Below are 20,183 nucleotides of genomic sequence, written 5' to 3'. Positions count from 1 at the left end.
AGACACCAGGCTTCAAGCCATTGCCAACCCATAACTAATTTTTTTTTTTAATATTCTGTAGCAAAGTTAAAAAAAAATGGAAACAATGTACTGAATTCTAAAAAAAAAAAATTTTAAGGCTGCCTTTAACATTCTAAGGTATTTGAGAGACCCTAACCCCCTTGAGAAGTGGCCTGACAGTAGATCTTTCACATCCAAAGTGCGTCCTCGTGGGTGGCAGCAGCCACGAGGCCTGGTCAGAGACACCAGGGATGAGTCACAGGCAGAGCCCCTGGAGGGTCTGCCCCTGGGGGACGACAGACAGACTCCCAGAACACGGCATGGGGCTAAGAGAGGGGCAGGGGGTCTTCAAGACTCAGCTGCCCGTCAGAGGAGGCCAGTGTCCTCGTGTGGTGGCCTGTCTTGGTAGCCCGCCGTGCTCGGCCAGGGGCTGGACGCAGCCTGCAGGAAGCTGTGCGCAAATGTGGCTGTGGCTCCCCCCCCAGCAGGACTCCTGTGTGGTGACGCTGATGGCTGCCACTGCCCTGCCTTGGGCCCCGAGGTCCACTTCATCTCCTCGCTGCAGGTCCGGGAAGCAGCTTCTCCATGGGCCCAGAGGTTGATGGGACAGCAGGTCTCATCCTGCCCTAGCCACTCAGCAGGTAGTGGGGTGTGCTGCTGGTGTGACCCAACCTTCTTTCCCAGGGACACTGAGTCTGCAGTCAGCTGTCACACACTGATGCAAACGGCTGTCTGCCATCACAGTGCAGCACGGGAGTACCGGGGGTGGCCGAGTGTGTGGCCTGGGCCCCACACGTGCTCCTCCCTGACCTCTCTCCTCCTAGGATGAGGACAGGGACCCCTCACCTGCTGGTCTCTGCAGGCAAGGGGTCAAGGTGCCTGCCACAAGGTGCCTTGGAGTCCACAGGACCCTGCCATGTGCTCTGGCGAGTGTCCTCCCTTTCTGGGCCACGACCTGCAGCCCTGCAGAGCCAGCGTCAGGAGGAGGAGAAGCACACAGCCTCCCGCAGTCACTGATGGTCACTTCTGTGCCACCCTTGTTTCCTGGGCCCTGCTGGGAACATAGCACCACAGGGAGACAGACATCTGGCATCTTGCCGGACCGCATCCTGACAGGTGGCAGCCCATCTTCTCTGAGTGCATCTGCTAAGCTGGCCCTTCAGCTGTGCCACGCAGCCTGGCTGCTGGGGTGCAGCGTGTGGCATGACCAGTGGTCTTGGGGTCCAGGGACTGACTTCTCCTGCACAGCCCTTGCTGTGCCACGTGGGACCCTGTGCCCCGGGATAAGGCCCTAAGGACACTCTGCCACGGTGGCGCTGGCTGAAGCTCGAGGGCAGGAAAAACAGACCCTTGCCAGAATAAGCAGACCCTCATTCCAGGAGAGATCGGGCCACATGGAGTCGGCGGGCCACAGGGGTTCAGTCACTGTCCACTCTGCGTTGGCTGTCACGCTTGCGGGCCTCCCACGGCACCTCAGCAGGAGTTTGCCCCATCCTCTGGAACCCTGCCTGGGTGTTAAACCCTGTGTCCCAATAAAATGCCCCCAAGTCGATGAATTGTTGTTTATCCAGTCTTATATTCCATCCCCCTTGATCACGCCCCCTCGGAATCCGCCCCAGAGGTGCTCCCCGGCTCTGCCGGCACCAGCGTCTGATCCCTGCCGCTCCTCTGGAGCGTGACCGCTGTCCTCCCTGATCGGGCCGCCCTGGCTGGGACTGAAGCCTGCGACCAGCTTGGCGGCCAGGAGGGGCTGAGTGCAGCTCCTCAGGACGGGGCCTCTGCAGTCTTTTGGCACAGGGACCTCTCACTAGGGAAGGGTGGCCCCTCTGCAAGCTCGGGGGTGGGGAGCTGCAGAGCTGCAGCCCAGAGGCACCCACGCACACGCCCCCTGTGCTTGTGGGCCGAGTTCTCCCAACCAGAGCAGTGACCTTCGCACATCGACCTGCCTCTACTGGGCATGTGAACATCCCTGACGCTCTGTGACTATCAGAGCCTCCATCCCCTGTGCAGCCGAGCCCGCTCCTCCACTACGGGAGACACCAAAGAGGCCCCCGGCCCCCACCCCGAGCCTTCAGCTGCTCATTAGCTTTTATTCTCCTTCTGCCAGGGCTCCCTACGGCATAGCCATTGCGGCCATCCCCCCCCCCCCTCCGCAGCACTGAGTGCCCGTGCCTTTCAAATACCCCCACGGTCGGGCCACCGCCTAAATTCTATTCTGCTCGGGCAGCAGGAAGAATGGGCATCATAAAGAGGCACAATATAGCACTGGCCGGATGACCATTCGTGGGAGCATTCTGGATGCAGAGAAAGCTGTGGAAGTAGCTGTGCGATCTGAAATGGAAGAAGGTTTTGAGCAAGTCATTGAAGCCCTTGTCTGCCTTAGTTTCCTCGTCGCAAACCCCGCTTGGTGATCGGCTGCAAGGATGAAATGCCAGCGTGTGACGGCACCAGCGCGGCACCGGGACGTGGGGGGCACGCAAAGCAGCACCTGGAGGCAGCTTACTCTGGACTCCCCCTCTCCGTCCTCCTTGGCCGCTCACCGCCACACAGCACGTTTGCCGAGACAGTCTCTTCCTGAATCTCCCGCACCCTCCGGCTTCTCGTCAGCTCAAACCACGTCCCATGCCTTACTGACGCCTGCTGTGTCTGTGGTCCCCTTGGGAGGGAGTGGCCGTCCCCAGGCAAAGGGGGAGGCCTCCAGATTCCCCGGGAGCTCCCCCTGCCTGCACTGGAGACGCCGCGCTCAGCTCCAGGTCTACCCGGTAGTCAGACTCTAGCCGCTGACGGCTCAAACCCACACCGGGAAGACCCTGCTTCTCTGCAAATTGCATCACTGGCTGGAAATTTGCAGTGAACAGGAAGGGAGTTGATGGCCCATTTTGGCCTGAAGCAGTGGTTTTCCAAAATTTTTAGCAGCTGAACTCTTTTTCCAAATAAAATTTTACCAAAACCTTCAACACATAAAACAGATAAAAGGTGGACTTGCCGAGGTCGGTGTGAGTGTGGGCTCTGTCTGCTCAGCCCCCCCCACGCCCACCCGAGACGGGCTCCCATGGGAGAGGCCCAGAGCCCTGGTCCTTTGTCACTTCGGCTCTCTGAGCCTCAGTCTCTTTCTCGATTGACATTCGAGCATCAGACAGTGCCAGGCATGGAGGACACAGCTGCAAACAGGGCCAGCGGGGCGGGAGCAGAGGGGAGCTGAAGGGGGTCCGAGCCAGGGGGCAGCTGGAGCAGGTCTGCCAGGTGCTTGGGCCTCTTGCCAAGGGACCCTGAGGGTCCGTGCTATTAACTGAGCTTCAAAGGCTAAGCCCTGGGGAAGGGAGGTGGGGCTGGGGCAGAGGAAACTGGCTCAGAGGGCCAGGCCTGGCCGTCTGCGGAGCTCACAGAAGCCCAGGCGCCTGGAGTCCGGAGGGAGGAGAAGGAGAGCGTGGCCCCCGCAGAGGCCGAGGCGCATCTGAGGCCGCCTCACGGACTGGGGTCTTCAGGAAGGAAGGCACGGAGGGCAGGGCCGCTACCGGCCAGGGCTGCCGTTTCTGGCAGCTGCTGGGGCAGCAGGCGCAGGGCGAGAGGCGAGAGCTGGGGCACAGGAGCTCACGGGCAGTTCCCAGGCGGGGAAAACAGCCGCCTCGGCCAAAGGGAAAGCGCTCAGCGTCCCTTGTGAACAGCAGCGTGCAAATTAACCACAGGGAACTGCAATCCACACCCATCACCTTAGCAACTGCGGAAAAGCTGCCAATACCTTTTTGGTGAGAATGTGAAAAACAAGCTCTCAAACCGTGAGCAGAATCGAATGAGGTTGAGGACGTGTCTACTCAGCAGTTCTACTTCCAGGGAGGAACCCTACAGAAACTCGTACCCACGGGGAGGGGGAAGAGAGTAAGAACGTTTATCAAAGCATGGCTTGTAATGCAAAATAGAGAAATAAGCTAAACGTCCACCAATAGGAGAGGCGATGTGTGCATCGGGGCAAATTCAAACCATGGAGTCTATGCAGCAATTCAAATAAACCGGAGCCACCTGCACTAACAGAGCTCTCTGTCTGCAGTGCCAGGTGGGAAGGAAGGTGCAGGCTGAAGGCTATACCATGTTTGCACCACTTACGGCAAAGTCTATGTGTGTTCAGACTCATGTGTAGCAAAGACATAAAAAGTAGATGGGAGAGCACAGAGGAGCTCCAGAGCTGTGGATACCCCTGAGAGGGGACAGGGGGCGACAGGACTCAGAAAGTCGTAAAGAGGGTTTCAGCGACACCTATTGATATAATATATCTCTTCCTTTTAAACATTCAATGCATCAAATGGCTAATGTTAGCACTTATAAAATCTGAACAGTAGATGGATGGGCATTTTATTAAGAAATTTTGGGGGACAAAAAGTTGATGGGCGTCATCCAGGACGGGACCTCGTGGGAGTGGTCCCCGTGGGGGTGAGGCAGTGGGCACGTAGGGGCAGAACGTTCGGGACATTGGGCATGGTAAGGTGGGAAGGGGAGAGTCAAGGGTGTCGCCAGCTTCCGGCAGGGGGCGGCCGGCCACGTGGATGGCGGCGGGGTTGGTGGAGACAGGGAACATGGAGAGGGCAGCAGGCGTGGGGACAGCACAAGTCAGGTTGGGACATGTGCAGCGACGGTTCACCACAGAGGAAGATGGCAAACACTCTAGAGACAAGACCAGCCTGCCTAGCGCTCCCAGCCAAGCAGAGCAGGAGAAAGAGGCAGAAAAGGGAGAATTGGAAGTATGGGAATCTCAAAACTGCCCAATTTTTAAAAGCAAGTAGAGGAAATGCCCACAACAAATAAAACAGACAAAGATTGCTATTTTTAATAGGTATTGTATTCTTACAATGAATAACCTGAGATGTTCATTACCAAGCAGGTAAAATACTTGCCAAAGAGGAAATAAACGTGTTAACAAACATACCGAAAAATTCCAATCAAAGACATGTTAAACACACCAAAAAACTGTTAATCAAAGAAATGGAGTTGAAGCTTGTCTCCTATCAAATTGCTGGTGTGGTGCTGATGAGGGTGGCTAGGGGTTTGCTTTTAATGAATTCTTGCTGGTGAAGGAGAGATAAAGTCTATTACTAGTGACGGTATAGATTTGCACACCTTTTTGGAAGGCAGTTTAGCAATAGACATCAGAGGCTTTAAAATATCGTTACTTTGCTTGCATCTAATAACTCCTTCTGGGGTAAATTCTGGAAGGGTGAAAAAGCTTTATGCCAAAGATATTTTTTATTTATGATAGCAAAAAAAGAAAAATAAATAATATGCTATAAGTAAATTATTGTCTTTCCATGGGAAAAGTATAGTTCCAACAGATCATCTTTACAAAGTTTCTAATAAGATGAGGAAATATTCATGTTGTAATATTATTTTAAAAAAAAACACAGGATTTTTAATTATACCTGCAAAGTGATCTCAACCACACACCTAAGAACAACAAAAACCTTACATATTGAAAACATACTAAAAGGAAATATATCAAATGTTAAGTGTTTGGGTTTTTTCTTGTCACTTTTCCTTATGTCCTGTGTTTTCTATGTAAGGAATGTATTTCTTTAATAATGTAATGCATGTACACATTTTTTTTTCTGAAGGAAAATTAATGTTAAGGCTTTTCGCTCCGAATGTGGACGTGTGCACTGCTTGGGTGCAGTGAGGTGCGCAGTGGGGAAGAGCACGATCCCTGCTTGCAAAAGGAAGCAGGTTGCAAAAGACCTGGATATTGATGACCCAACATCGCTGACGACACATGACAAAAAGTCATGTGACTTTCTCATTGCACCAGGTTCAGGTTCAGTTTCAGCTGCTTTTTTAATCTTTCCCTGGGGAAAGCAGTAGTACTGCATTCTTCACTGCACGTCCCAAGGACAGACAGACAACAATAGGAGAGTGGCTCCGTAGGTGGCTCCGTAAGCCACCAGCAACGAGCCCATTCAAGGGAGGGGAATCACAGGAGATAAACCCAGCAACACGCAAACACTCCCACACCGGGCACAGGGCTGGACTTTGCAAGGCACTCCACTGCCCAGCACGGCAGCCCCAAGCCACACGTGGCTATTTTAAGTTTATAATTAGATTAATTAAACTTAAATGAAAGTTAAAGTTCAGTTCCTCAGTCACGCTAAGCACATTTTAAATGCTTAATATGTCTAGAGGGTACATTCTCAGACAGAGTAGAACATTTTCATCATCGCGGAAACTTCTGTTGGGTAGAGCTAATGGAGAAAATTAACTGGCTTATCCCATATGAAAAGATGGCTCAACATTAAAAAAGTATAAGTGAATTGCACAGTAACAGATGACAGAGAAAAATGTAATCATCTCAAATAGATTAGACAAAGCATTCAGGGTATCTGAGATTTTTGCATAAAAAAATAAATACACCAATGACAGACTAGGGGAAAATGTGAAGAAAAAAAAAAAAACCATTCATAATAACAACAATAAAAACTACAAGTTACCCAGAACTAATTTCAATAAAATATGCACCCAATACCCTTGTAGAAAAAATTACAAATTATTATTAAAAGAAATAAAACACTAATGCAAACATGGCAAGGTGTAAAAATTCAAGTCAGACATTTGTTATAATGTTCTCTGTAATTTTATGTATGTTTGAAATAGTTTATTATGAATTTTCAAGTACACTATATTAATGAAAATACATTTAATTTGCCTTTCCAGTGGGCTGTGACACTCACAGCTCTTCCGTCTTCCAACACAAAGAGCTGTTACCTGCCCGAGTGCAGGGGTAGGTGTTTTGCCTGTATTTTCCCATCATCATCAATTGCTCACTGGCCTCAGGCCCAGCGCTACCAGACTTGCGGGAACCGCGGGACCACGTGGAAAGCCCAGCGCAGCGAGGCTTGGAGCCGGGCAGAAGCGTCTCCCGCCCAGGTCAATGCCTGTCGTGCTGCAACAGCGACACCTAATGGTCAGTGTGGGTACTCGCGTGCGCTCTGGGGTCTGACGCGCCACTGCCCCACGTCTTTGGGCTTTGGGGTGGCCCGTTCCTCTAGAGACTCTGTGCGGAAGAGAATGAACGATCCGGAACTGGAGTGGATTATACTTGATCAGCTCCTTTCTCAGTTAGCCAAAGCAGACCTGAACTATTTCAGAGGATCTAGATTGTGCTTTTTCCTCCCCTCCCAGAAGTTCAAGGTCACGTCCTGTTTCCGGAGAGCTTCCTCCCAGGTTCCTGGCGGGCACTAAGGCAGTGTTTGAAGCCCCTTAAAATGAGTGCCTTAAACCCAGATTTGAAGTGAGATTTGAGAGGGACAACTATTCCTATAGCTGGGTAGGAAGACGCTGCATGGGCTGGCAATACATACTTTTTCCATTTCAAAGCAAGTTGGTCAGTGATTGATGCTGCGCAGTTGTGTTGGGGTGGGTTTTTAAAAATCCCAGAATGTCAGGGCTGGACAGGACCTTGGAGTTCATATTACCACTCCCCACAAGGCATGTGCATGCCCAAATATCCAAAAATGTACATGCGACTAAGAACAAAACTGACCCAATAATACTAGCATTTCCAACATTACACACAGGACATACAAAATGAGCGTGCATTCCTGAAACAGGCAACACGCCGCATGATGAGGCAGGCCTCCTCCTTCCATGGCCGTTTATAGATGCTCTAAATCTGCACGATTAGACACCACTAATGAAACCAACTGCTTACTTGCTTTGACACTGAAATCATCAACAGCCTGAGTGCTTGGTCCTTCAAAATTATTGAAAGTCATCATCTTCACGGAGCACCAGTCATGTGCAAAGCATGGTCACAAGGCTGCAGAGCGTCCGTCAGTCACTGCCTCCAATTAGTTTTGTAATTTACTTGGATAACAATATAATAATAATAATAATCAGCAACATTTTGTGCAGGAACTCTATCAAGCACTGCACTTGGGGCTTTTCTTACAGCAGTTCATTTAATCTTCTCAGTGATCCAATATGTCAGATGTTCTTTGTATCCATTTTACTGATGAGAAAGCTGAGGTTCAGAGACGCTAAGGTACTTTCCAAAGGACACGCAGCAGATGGTAGGCAGTAGAGCTGAGATTTGCACATAGGCTGCCTGAGGCCAAAGCCAGTTTAATAAGCTGCAAACCAGCAGGTAATAAAGAAGCCCCATCCAATCACTGCTCACAGTGTAAAGGGAAGGGCCCTGGGTTGGTCCCTGGCCCTCACAGGTAAAGCCCAGTCCTTCCAGCTAGTGACCTTAGGTTAGTCCCCCCTGCCAGCCTCAGTTTATTTGATCTATAAAATGGGACTCATAACCTACCTCATAGCACTGCGAATTAACATGAAAACTACATAATACAGTACATAGGAATGTGTTTGATAAATGCCAACGTGCTGCACACATGTAGGGTGTCTATATTACAATATATTCCTCCCTGGTTTTACTTAGCCATTTTTAAAAGCTGCCTCCTAGCAATGGCTATCTTTACTGGGAAAAAACCTTTGAAATTTTGCTTGATAGAAATTTTGCTTGATATTTTTTATTGATAGCCTTACGGAAATGTTTGTGCTCATACTCTGTGTGATCATCTAAAAAGTCATTCTGGACTCATTTTTACCAAATATAATGTTTTTAAAAAAGATTCGTTCTGGCTCTTGATTTGTGAGCCATTTTGAGTGGGTGCTATGATGTCTCAGAGCTGGGTTAAGGCTGTGGGATTCACAGATAAAATTTGGATGTTTATTTCATATTTTTCCATTAACATTCAATAGTCTTTTTAGTAAACCTCGTTTTTTAAAAATTAAATAGACCCATTACTGGATAAAATGATGATCCCACTAAGGTGAGTTTGAGCATGGAAAGTGTGGCATGATAAAAATGACATTTGTCATGGCAGATGACATAATGCACATAATTTTTGTAATCAGTATGGTGTAAAATAAAAGCAAGATATTTATTCTTGTTGTCATAGTGACTGTGGCCGCTGAAGGGGAGGTGCAGGTCCTCTGTCTGGGCGTGGAGGCTGCCGTGTGGCCCAGGGCAGGACGCCCACGAACCACTCCTGCCTCAGCTCCCGGGAAGCGCGACAGGGAAGAGCTCACGGGGCGTGCATCCTGGACTGGGACAATCTTCTTGCCCCTAGTCACCACCCCACCCCGCCTAGTCTTTCCTGAGAGCAGGTTTTGACAAGGGCATGAAGGAGAGCAGTGGGGAGGGAGCGGGGCCAGGCAAGGGCCCTCAGTGCACTGTCCCACGTCACTCTCTTCCCTGGGGCTGCTGGTGACCCAGCCCTTTGCAACTTCCCTGTGTCTGATGGTTGTGACAGTGAGCAGAGCAGGCAGACAGTAGATTCAGCAGTGACCATCAAACCCCCAGAGGGCTATAGTAGATGGGGGGGGTAGGAGCATTTTGGGCCCCAGGGTGGCCCCTACTGTCATCCGTCCCTAGTGGCATGGTGGTGGCATGCCCCAGCCATCTGGCTTCTCGTTGTCTCTGTTCCGAGGTTCATGTCCAGACTGTCCTCCTGGCCTCTCCAGGAGATGTTCCTGTCACTGTGGACACTGGGGCGGAGGAAGGTAAAAGCCACTTCTTGCAGCGTTTCACCTGGCTGTTTGATTTCAGGGGTTGTGGGCTTGTGAGGAATCAGGTGACCAACCATCAGGTTAGCCCCAGACTGAGGGGCCTCCCAGGGATGCGGGACTTTCAGTGCTAACCTGGGGACAGCCCTGGGCAAACTGGGGTGACTGGTCACCGAGGATCCCACCCTGCCTGTGGGACCACAGTGGCTCGGGGTTCCTTGTCTCCCTTCGTTTAGTTGCCGTATTAGCCCTGGAGCTGCAAAGTGTCCAGTGGCCCTGCGGCCCAGCAGCTCTGCAGCTGCATCAGCTGCGCCTCAGGGTCACAGATGTTCTCCCCGTGGAGCGATGATGACAGATGTTTGGCGGCCACTTGGCTTCGCCGTGTTTACAGCCCTAGTTGTGGTGACCACTCCGTCGTGGGCCATCACCCCCAGGAGGACCCGAAACTGCCAGAACCCTGCCTGGGACTCACAGCCGCAATGAGATTACTGCCACCAAAGTGCCCTCTCCCGGTGAGACCAGGCTGTGCCCTCTTCGGTCCCTAGACAGCCGGCTGCCCTTGGCTCACCCAGAACCACAGCGCTGGCTCCCTGCCGGTGTCCCCGCTGTCCCCGTCTCCCGTCAGGGGTCCCGTCAGGGAGCAGCTTTAAGGACAGCCTGATGCGAGAGCCTCAGAGCCCGGAGCTGAGGGAGTCCCACAGTGCGGTCCTCGCGCCCTGGGGGACGCAGGGCGATTCAGGACACTAGCCACACTGGTCCACTCTCTTTTCTTTCTTTCTTTTCTTTTGTTTTTAAATATATTTTTTGGGTTTTCCCCTTTTTTCTTTTCTTTTTTTGTCTTAGTGTATCTTAGTGTATCTTCTAAAAATCTTTCTCTTTTTTAAATACAGCATTATTGGGATGTAATTCATATACCATACAATTCTCCATTTAAAGTGCACAATTCAGTGGTTTTCAGGATAGTCATAAAGTCGTACAACCAACACCATGATCAATTGCAGGACTTCTTCATCACTCCAAAAAGTCCTCTCACCTCCCCCAACGCTTCTCCCAGCCCTAGGCACCTGCTGGTCTGCTTTCTGTCTCTACACAAACAGCCTTAGGTACATATTTCTTTTGATGTATATTGGAAAAAATTATAGGGGACATATTGACTCGGGACTTCACAGACTCTGCTGTTCGAGACTTGCTGGATAAAACAGGGCAGGAGCAAAACCGATGAAGGAGAAACACCAAGTCCACAGTGGGGGTCTGTGTGTGGCCAGACCCGGGAAGGGGCATGTGCTCCTGCTTTCTCTCTCCCCACCCACCCACCCCCATTTTTCAGTTGTTCCAGAAGCCTTTATTTAGAAGGATGTCTGTGTTCCACCTTGCTGTCTCCGTCAAACCTCCTCTGGTGGCCTTTTGGGGCTGGGCCTGTTAGGGACCGACCTTCCACAGCCCCACCGGACAGAAAAGCAGAGACATTGAGGATGCAATCACACAAGAGGAGGTTTATTTTCTGGCTAGCCAGGGTCCAAGCCCCAGAGCACCAACGCAGTGGCCACTCTCGCAGGCAAGGACCCCGACCTGAATTGCAGGGTGCCTTTTATCCCCCCCCAAAGGGCCCTAGCAACGCACAAACTAATCACGCGCTGGTCATGAGCTGACCTTTGAAGTGATTAATTTTCTTTGTATTCTGCGCGATCCCTGCGCATCCCACCTCCCTTTTGCCTTTCTTCACAACCCAAGAGATAACCGGAGGTATCAGTATAAACAGATGTGTGCTGTTCGCTAATTGCCTCACCCTACTTCACACGAAGGGGGGGAAAAACTCTTTTCTTGTTGTGCCACTGAGACGCCGCCCGAGGCTCCATCGAGGCGCCCCCACAGGCCTAAAATAGGAAGGGTGTCACCCTCAGGGATGTCCCAGGGGTGTTCACAAAAGGGCAAGGACGAAGGCCTCGAGCAAGGCAGGGCCCCATGGGGGTCAGGGGAGAGGCACAGCACAGGCCTAACTCTGAAGCCAGCGTCCCAGCCGTGAGAAGACCCCTCCTGGAGGACAGGCAGCCAGGGAACAGCCGGCACAGGCCCCCGTGTCTCTCCACGGTGTCCCCCATGCCTGCCCCTGAGGCTGACTCGGGCCCACACCACAGTAGGGCTGCCCCATCTGCGGTTTTAATTTGCATGTGCCTAATAACTAACACTGTTAAGCATCTTTCCATGTGCTCCCTGGCCATCTGTATCTTCTTCAGTGAAGTGTCTTATCCAACCTTTAAATTGGTTTGTTTGTCTTATTATTGAGCTTTAAAAGTTCTCTAGATATTCTGTGCATGTGTCCTTTCACAGATACAAGCTTTGCAAATATTTTCTCCCAGTCTGTGACTTGTATTTTCATTCTCTTAACAATGTCTTTCAAAGACACTCCAATGTATCAGTTTGTTCCTCTATATAGCATGAGTTCAAAAGAATGATCTCAATTGTTTCGTTTGTTTTGTGTTGCATGCGGACGTCCAATTGTTCTAGCACCATTTGTCAAAAAGACTGTCCTTTCTCTGTTGAATTGCCTTTGCACCTGTGTCAAAAGTCCGTTGTCCTGTGCGGGGTTGGGTGTGGCTGTATTTTCCATTCTGTTCTCTGGAGCTGCTGGGAGCCCCTTTTACGGGGGCAGTTTGGCAGTTTGCTCAGGGGCGGAAGTGGTCTCTGCCACACGCTTCTCAGCCCTCCTCAAGGTCCCACCCCACCATACCTCCCGAGGTTAGTAGGAATATAGCCCGTTTTCCACAGGACAGCCCTGCCCTTTGGAGGAAGGTGCTGGCTGGCTTAAGTAAGCTGTGGCAGCCCCCACACACAGGGCCACCCTAAGCCAGGTAAGCCCTCCCATCTTCCCAGAGGTCCCAGGTGACAACGTGCTCTCTGCCTCACAAAGAAAATCACCCTCAGTAAGAAATCTTTACACTTCCTGCCTCACGGCCCCACTCCTTCCAACCCGCTGCCCCCAGAGAAGGAGCAGGGCCTTTCTCACCCCTCCTAGCAGGTGCTGAAGTCCCACTACTCCCTCAGAGAACTTGTCCCATCAGTCATACCCTCTGGTTCCTGGAGCTGCAACTGCCTACTTCCCGTGACATTTAAACATGCTCCAAGGGGGGGAGATACACATCTTAGGGTTGTGGCGAGCATTGTGGGGGGAGGGAAGGGAATACCTTTAACCCTTCTTAGGGAGAGGCAAAGATATACAATATAACCAAAATGTCAAAAATGAAAAAAAAGAAACTTTTACTGTGTGGTGGGCAGGTGGGAGGGGGGACGAGGGGAAGGATATATACTTACATAATAGGTGCAGTGCGCACCACCTGGGGGTAGGGCACGCTTGATGTTTTGGCACGGTGGGGGATGGGGGGAGGAATGGCAGGGGCAATATATGTAACCCTAACAATGTTTGTATCCCCATAATATGATAAAATAAAAGGAAAAAAAATATGCTCCAAGCTCTTCCCTCAGAAAAATAAAAGTGGACAAATTTTCACCCCTGTCCTTGGCTCCCTATAGCCTACCTATATCTTGCCTTTCTTTCAGCTTCAATTCTGTCCAACTCAGGGAGCATCGTAAGAAGTTCTATTGTGTGCCACGGACACACCAGTGAGGGTTAAATGGGGCAGGAAACTCACATAGCACCAGGCTCCGGGCTCGCTTTCTCCGAGCTATGGCTCTTGTTTGCAAATAAAACAAATCCTCTGAACTTGGCTTACACAGAAAAAAGAACTTTTTAATCAAGACCAGAGTGTCTGGCTGGGCGCAGTGTCTCACGCCTGTAATCCTAGCACTCTGGGAGGCCAAGGTGGGCAGATTGCTCTAGGTCAGGAGTTCAAAATCAGCCTGAGCAAGAGCGAGACCCTGTCTCTACTATAAATAGAAAGAAATTAATTGGTCAACTAATATATAGAGAAAAAATTAGCAGGGCATGGTGGCACATGCCTGTAGTCCCAGCCACTCGGGAGGCTGAGGCAGGAGGATCGCTTGAGCCCAGGAGTTTGAGGTTGCTGTGAGCTAGGCTGACGCCACGGCACTCACTCTAGCCTGGGCAACAAAGCGAGACTCTGTCTCAAAAAATAAAAATAAAAAAAGACCAGAGTGCCTTACTGTGCCACTTATGCCTGGGTGTGACAACAGGACTTTGGGAAGAACTCAAAGGCAGGCTGAGCCTTTCTGTCTCCATGTCCTTTTTCTCTGTCTATAGATCTGTTTTCTGTTTCTCAAACCACATCCAAAGGTGGTCACTCACATCGGAATTCAAGTGACACTGCCCAAGGGGATTGCTCCCCTTCTCTCCTCTAACTGCCACCCACTTCCCACCCTCCTTCGGGGGGAGCGCAGGGAAGCTGACCTCGCCCCCTGCCTGAGCCAGCTTGTGCTTGGTCTCTAGGCCACACTTGTTCCCTTCCTCTAGCCAGTGACAGTTCAGAAACATTCTTATCTTCTCTGATTTCCAACTGAAATTTAGCATTTTCTTCAATTATGAATGTAGGCCACAAACCACAGCGATATTTATTTATTACCTGTGGCTTTGTGGCCAAATCACAAATGTTTTCACATCACGTTACAGAGGGTGCAGACCTCTCAAAATATCCTTTATGTTCATCACCTGTTTGGAATTGCGTTACATGAGCAACACATGATAAATGACATTGGTCAGTAGTAATGAGGGGTAGCACATCCCCATTAGATCTTGTCATTTAACACACTAACAGTGAAGCATTTATAGGACTATAAGCAAAATTCGTCATTTTATGTTTTGATAACTGTATTTTGATTTAATTAGGGTCCCAGAATGGATCCATAGGTCTCACCAGGTGGCAAAAAAATATATATATTTTTGGAAGGTTTGGAATCCGTGATCTATAGGAAAAGGGGAACAAGTGAGGAGAAATGGGACCCCCGCCCCGATCCTGCCACTGTGCCGTGTGTGCCCACCTTTGCCTCTGCCCTGGCCTGAGAGCTCGTTGGAGGAGGCAGGGTCCAAACCAGAGCAAACAGGTCTACACGGACCTGATTTTATTTCCTGCTTGGACTTTTGTACCGTTTCCCGTCCCCTCCCACCCACAAGCTCCAGTGGCAGCAGAAAGGGCAGGAGGGGGGTGGGGTCAGGCCTGCTCGCGTCAGAAGCAGGTTAACAGTGAACAGGGCAGTGTCGGGCTGTGGGTGCCTTGAGTTACTGGAGTGGGTGGCAGCTGCAAGGGGGACGGGGAGTTGAGAAAGAAGTAAAAATGGGATTTGGGGTTTATATTGTTTTGTTTTGTGGAGGCAGGTGGGGAGGGCAGCCTGGGAGCCTGCCACAGCCTCCTGGCTCGGCAGAGGGACAGAGAGACAGAGGGACAAAGCCCCATGGAACGTCACAGATCCGTGCACAGGCCTGAGGCCTGCCTGGACTGAGCACATATTCCGAACAGCCTTCTTTTCAACCATTTCCAATCATTTCTAACATCCCTTATGCTAATTAACAAGGTTCTAGCATCAATTTCTGTAACAACCATTAAGGCTCCTCAGGTACTGCCCCTGGAGCGGGGATTCCCTATTAGGGGCCTTCAAATGCTAACCAACCAAGCTGCGGGTGTAGACTAGTTACTTATAAACACATACTTACTACGTATCGCGCTGGATTACTTTTAGAGTAAGTTACCGTAAAGACGATACAAAATTGATCTTTGGCAAGTTACTTCTCTGTGCCTCAGTTTCCTCTTCTGCGAGATGGAATGAATGGCACCCCTCCCAAAGGTTGTCGTGAGGGTTCGACAGGGTGACCCAGAACAGCCCGTGCAGGACACCACAAACCCGAGCCTTGTCGTGTGCTAGACAGTAAGCTCTGAGAGGGCAAGACTTTCCCCACGGTCTAGAACACGAGGCACATAGCAGAGGCCTAAAATCACACTCTGGGGAAATGAAGGAATGAACCCAGGCATTTTTTTCAGAAATATCTAAAAGGACAGAACAGCCCTGGGGCCACAAGCCGCTCCCGTGCCTTGAGCAAGTGACTCGGCCACCCCAGACGGCAGTTCCCTTAGGACCTCTGAGTCTCCTCCCGACTCTCCCCTGCCGTGGACGTACTGAGTCACGTACGGAAGTGCACGGCCCTCACCCACTCGCCCAGAGAAGGGGGCCCAGGCTCACACGGGGCTGGCCCTCCTGCCCCACGAGCCCTCCTCCCGCCCGTACGCTGTACGGAGGCTAACCCGTTGGAATAAATAATTATAATAATCCATTGCAATCCTCAGCCGCTCAGCAGTGGACAGCTGGGATCCCGAAGGGAGGAGGGCGGGAGCCAGGCTGCGGGCCGCAGCTCTGGGGGTCTCCCGGGGACGGAAGGGGGTCTCCAACGGGGTTACAGGCCAAACAATGTGAGTGACGCGGCCCAGGGCATGCAAAGGATAGCTGCCATTCTCTATGAAATACGAGGCTGAGCCCCAACCGGGGTGCGAACCCTGATGGCAGGGGCCGCGAGGTCAGGTCTTAGGGCGGAAGGAATGGGGAAACCTCCTGGCACTGCGCTTCCTAAATCACTCTGGGTAAATAAGCAAAGGAAAACCCCCCCAGGGCCCCAGGCAGAGCTTTGCCAACGATTCAAAGGTCAGCAAAGTCATAAATCAACTGCCTTTGCACCAAACAGATTGTGGAGAGTTATTTTGAAAATGACTTGGCCAAAAAATTCCCTGGAGCTGAATCAACTCAAAGAGCTCAAACAGGGAAATGTCCATCACCCTCCTCCTCTCCCAGGAGAGGGGGCTGCGAGGCCCCAGGGCCAAGTGTCCACGGCAAGGGCCGCCGGCTTGCACTTGTGATATCCTGATCCCTAATGGAGGACCCAGCATGGCGTTCATGGCCTTGGGGGCCGCAGCGGCACAGGTCTTCCCTGGAACAGCCGCTGCAGCTGGCAGGAGCATGGCTCCCCAGGGTCCTCCACCCCTCCCAGGAGCCCGGGCCTGCACAGAACTTTCTAGCAGCGGAGCCAGGTGCACTGCTCATCTGGGCTGCACACTCAGGGTCAGGACTGAGATCCGGGGCTACCTGGCCGGTGAGGACTTTCTTTCTATGAAATATACATGCATGTATATAGGGGGAAATTTCTGGAAGGATCCACTTTAATGCTATCAGCAACAAGATGCCTGAATTTTATGGATAATGCCTGTATATTTTATTTTTTGTTAAATACAGCATTGCTTAGCGAAGTTTTTCTTGTTATGTTACCAAAGTTATCAACTAGAGAGATTTAGAAAAATAGAGATCAAAAGGGAGAGAGGGTCTCCAGTAATCAAAATCCTCTCGCCCAGATATATTCTGGTGACCCTTTAGTGAGTTTCCTTCAGTTCTTGTCTAAAATATAATGTGCATCTTTTAACAACAAAGAAATTATATGTTACATTCTTTTTTGTAACCCACTTTTCTACTTCACAATATAAACTCAACACTTTCTATGTCATTAACATCCTTCTATAATATCATTTGAACGGCTTATGGCGTTCTGTTAAATAGATGTACCATGCCTCGTTTAAGACATTCCATCCTCTGGGGTTTTCAGTTGATAAATATTTCTTTCTAGGCCACCACAGGCAAATCGTCCCGAGTGCTGTTCTCCAAATGTCTACCACATGCAGACGCAGTAGGATGGCACTTTCTTGTCTCTAGGAAGTGTTGCCATGTGACTTGTTGGGGCCAATGAAATAGGAGCAGCCATGACATCTGGGCAGAAGGTCCAGGGGCCAGTGCACATTTCAGAACATTCTGTTTCCATGACTGCACTTGCTGTGAGACTGGAGACAGAGCCCCGGCCAACCTGTGATGGGCACACGGCACAAGCCAATAACCACCTTTTCGCTCTGAAGCACCGGAATTCAGGGCTGTGTTGTTTCTGTCATGTAACCTCACTTGTCCTGCCTGGCCAGCCTCCGGAGACACAAGGAGAGACATGCAGAGACAGGCCTAAGACAGACCCCAACCCTCAACGTCTGTGTGGCCCGGTGGAGAAGTGCAGCCTAACCACAAAGGCAGAGCTCAGTAAGGAACAACGAATGGTCATTCACATCCAACCCTTGCAAGGTGCCGCGGAGCATGGTGACATCGCGCCCCTGAAGGGACGTCTCCAAAGCTGCCTGAGCAGAGAGGTTCACGGCGCTGGAATGGCCCGGGCAGCCTTCACGGAGGAAGGGCTGAGGGGAGGTTGACGGGGGTAAGAGAGGGAGGAGGTGTGAGAGCAAAGGTCAGGCAAAGCCGGGGAGGCTGCTGAGGAGGGGGTTTGTGTGAAGCGGGAGCTCTGAAGAAGTGAGAGTTGGGACAGCCTGGGAGAGAGCAGGGGCCGGAGGGGCCAGCTTCACCCCTGCAGGGAGAAGAGCCTCGCCCTCCTCCGGTGTGTCCCCTGCTGCGTCTGTGGGGAGAATGCTTCTGGGACTGCCTCCCCCAGGAATGGCCTCAGTGAAGCCTGACTTTGGAGGCTGGACATGGCTTGGCACAGTGACACGTACACTGTATTCAGGGTAAGTTTGACTGTAGACAAAGTCAAAGCTGTTGTGCTCTGCCAATCCTATTTGAGTAACCGTTCCCAACAGCTGCACACGCTGACCACACTTCAGCCTCCTCAGTGTCAACCAGAGTCAATGGCAGTTGGTCAGTCAGAGTCAGTGTCAGTCGGTCAGTCAGTGTTAGTCTCAGTGTGTGTCAGTCAGTCGGTGTCAATCGGCCAGGGTCAGTCAGCCAGCATCAATGTCAGTCAGTGTTGCCAGCCAGTCCTTCAACTGGCCATTATCAATGCCAACTGGCAGTAGTGAGTGTCCGCCAGTTGGTCAGTCGGACACTGTCAATGAATCAGGGTCAGTCGGTCTGTCGGTGTCAGCCAGCCAGAGTCAGTTAGTGTCAATCAGCCAGCATCAGTCATTGCCAGTCAGGCAGTGCCAGCCGGCCAGCAGGTAATAAACACAGTGTTTGGCTGGCTTCTGCACACTGGGCCCATTTGCCCTGCCGTCCGTTCACCCAGCCCCTTCCCTGTCCTGGACATTGGGATAGGAGTGTCATTCCTGCATGCGGACAGAGAGCTGTTCCTGGGAACTCAGGACAAAATCACTACTGAGCAGGGCCAGGCCCCTGCCCCTCATTTTCATTACTCAGTGGGGCTGAGCTGCAGTAATTCGGGAGCTTCCAGAGCTCTAGAGCTGCGGTCCCCAACCCCCAGGGCCGGTCTGTGGCCTGTTGGGAACCAGGCTGCACAGCAGGAGGTGAGTGGCGGGCAAGTGAGCAAAGCTTCGTCTGTATTTACGTCACTCACATCCCTGCCTGAGCTCCACCTCCTGTCAGATCAGCACAAACCCTCCTGTGAACTGCCCACTCGGGGGATCTAGGTTGCACGCTCCTTATGAGATGGTCCCTGGACAAATTGTCTTCCATGAAACCAGTCCTTGGTACCAAAAGGGTTGGGGACCACTGATCTAGAGGGCATCCATTCAGAAGTGAGTCAAAGAGAACCAGGTCACCTTTTCACTCTAAGAGCCTCTTCCTCCCCCACAGGGGCTTTTAATGGTGTTCCGCCAAAGTGCACGCCTGGCCACAATCCTGGCACTAGCAGGACAGACAAGATGGCACCACAAGCTCTGCACAGCAGCCCCCACCTTCCTCCCACAGGAGGCCGTGCTGTCTGGGGGTGAGCAGACACAGGGTTTTCCCAACCGCTCTTCTCTCAGATAGGGCCAGAGTTGAGGGTGGAGGAGGCTGGGGCCATCCTGGGTCCCGGCTCAGTCCCCAGGCTTGAACACTTCTGTGGCCGTGTGTTTCCTCTGCCTGAACAGTGTCCCCCGTTCTTGGAGGACCTGCTCATCTCCCTCCCCCACAATCCCCTCCAGTCATGTGGGTTTGGGTAGGCGGTGACAATCACAGTGTATGTCCTCATCCTAGCCTGAAGTGGGCTGAGACTCAGGCTGGATCAACTGTGGTACTTCCTTATCCCATAGTGGTTGGCCCAGGGATGGGCACATGACTCAAGCCAGGCCAATCAGGATCCTTCCCTGGATTTTTCTGAGACTGCCTCTTGAGTCCTTATCTGGAAGGATATAAGCTTGAGTCAGCAGGCAGAATGGCTTTCATTGTGTAGGAAAAACCTTAGAAGGAGAGAGTGAACAGAAGGAAACAGGTGCAGAAGGAGACAGACAAAAGAGTCTTGACAGGGTTTCAAGCCTCTAATTCCAATCAACCCTACAGCTGCCTCCACCCCTGGCCTCCTACCATTTACTTTTGTGGACTACACTTACAGCCAAAGAACCTCACCTATAGAAACTAGCCTAATAGAACCTCACCTAATAGAAAGTGTAGAGCTACTATAACCAACATCTTGTTTGGAAGTGAAGATCCAGGGTGTGGATTTCCCAAGCCCCTCAACTGCCCCCCCACCCTGTTAGCTCCTTGCATCAGAGAGGCAGGGAGAGCCCAGGGAGGCCCACCCAGTCCTCCGGTGGCTGCAGGGGGCACACCCCCAGGCAGAAGCCCGTAGCCAGCTCCTGCCCCGGATGCAAATGGCCTTTTCTAGCTATACAGTGTGTGTCTTGGGTTGTTGACTTCTTTCATGCAACATCTTTTCATGAACACACTCTAGCTATTGAGAATGTTCTCTTGCTTGTCTTTTT

This window comes from Microcebus murinus, chromosome 5, assembly GCF_040939455.1.
Source record: "Microcebus murinus isolate Inina chromosome 5, M.murinus_Inina_mat1.0, whole genome shotgun sequence".
In the NCBI taxonomy this organism is placed as follows: domain Eukaryota; kingdom Metazoa; phylum Chordata; class Mammalia; order Primates; family Cheirogaleidae; genus Microcebus; species Microcebus murinus.
Note: the sequence above shows the minus strand (reverse complement) of the source record.